Source organism: Myotis brandtii, unplaced genomic scaffold, assembly GCF_000412655.1.
Source record: "Myotis brandtii unplaced genomic scaffold, ASM41265v1 scaffold977, whole genome shotgun sequence".
NCBI classification, from domain to species: Eukaryota; Metazoa; Chordata; class Mammalia; order Chiroptera; family Vespertilionidae; genus Myotis; species Myotis brandtii.
This window is the reverse complement of record NW_005372062.1, coordinates 265,889-267,341: the sequence shown is the minus strand read 5'-3', so window position 1 is coordinate 267,341 and position 1,453 is coordinate 265,889. Positions and strand designations below refer to the sequence as shown.

The 1,453-nt window shown below is 31.5% G+C and overlaps 1 long non-coding RNA gene across 1 annotated transcript in view; it reads right to left on the bottom strand.

Moving 5' to 3' along the window:
* Window positions 1–839: 839 nt before the first annotated feature.
* LOC106724798 overlaps window positions 840–1,453 on the bottom strand; it is a 3,952-nt gene continuing 3,338 nt past the window's right edge. Inside the window, exon 2 of the long non-coding RNA XR_001360633.1 lies at window positions 840–1,038. This is a non-coding gene — a long non-coding RNA (uncharacterized LOC106724798). The remainder of the gene's footprint in view (window positions 1,039–1,453) is intronic.

The window sequence follows — 1,453 nt, the reverse complement described above, 5'->3', positions numbered from 1 at the left end:
GAAAACAAAACTATCACAGAAATACAGTCAAATTGGAAGCAGCACAAAGCATGACAGTTACTCCTGAATCCTTTGTAAAGGATATAGAGAGTGGGATTGATAAAGGTGAGCAGAATAAATTGGAAATGAAGAACACATTTAAAAGCTGGAGAAAATTTAAAGTCTAGAAGGGAAGTAAAGATCATTCAACATAAACATCAGTATATATTATTCATATTTATTTTAAAAATATTTTTATTTATTTCAGCGAGGAAGGGAAAGGGAGAGAGAGATAGAAACTTCAATGATGATAGAGAATCATTGACCAGCTGCCTCCTGCATGCCCCACACTGGGGATTGAGCACATAACATAGGCATATGCCCTGATCAGGAATTGAACTGTGATCTGGTTCATAGGTAGACACTCAACCACTGAGCCATGCCGGTTGAACTATATTATTTATATTTAAAGAAATGATTAAGAAACCTTTGCATAAATAAGTCAGATCTTGAATCTAAAAAAAAATGACAAAGAATGAATAACACTTAGATATATCCTATTCAAAATTTTAAAAGTATCCAGAACTCAATAATATATCAAATAAATTAAGAGTGAAAAAATATTAGAATGGCCTCAGACTTCTACAAAATAACATTCAACACTAAAAGTTAATGGAGCAATGAAAGAAAAGAAAATGTGATCCATGAACTCACCTTCAAAAACTCAAAGCATTTAGTTTCTAGGTGTGTGTGTGTGTGTGTGTGTGTGTGTGTGTGTGTGTGTGTGTGTGTGTGATTTGAAGAAACAACTAAAATAGAAAGAAAAATAGCTAACAAAAATAAATTAAATGAAAAATGGATAAGATAGTAATAATTTAATCCATTTATCTGATGTATTAAGAATAAAACACATTGGGAGTATGCTCACAGGAAACCATAAATGTTATTAAACTGCAACATAGAAACAATGTAACTTACAAAGTTGATAGGGAAAAGTATTACTGTGCATGTTGAGTTCTTCATCTTTCATGGTTGAGAGTCAAAATAAATCATTCATATCTAAAAAATAGTAGAGTAAAATTGAGTTTATACAGTATTTAAATGTATAAACACTAAAAGAATGAAAGCAATTAAATTGGGGAAAACAGAAATGTGAGGAGATACTGGGAAACGGAAATAAATTAAATATTTTCACAATTGCCTAAAATATCATTAAAAAATGAAAAGGCAAATGACAAAATGCATATAAATATTTAAATTGTTACAGATCCCTAATAAATAAAGCACTTCCAAAACAATTAAAAAGAAACATCAACAACCCAAGAGAAATTTGGGAAAGGATATGAGAATAAAGCAAATATCTAATCTAATAAAAGAGAAACATGGTAATTAGCCGTACAGCCGCTACCCTTCCCATTGGCTAATCAGGACGATATGCAAATTAACTGCCAGCCAAGATGGCGGCCGGCAGCCA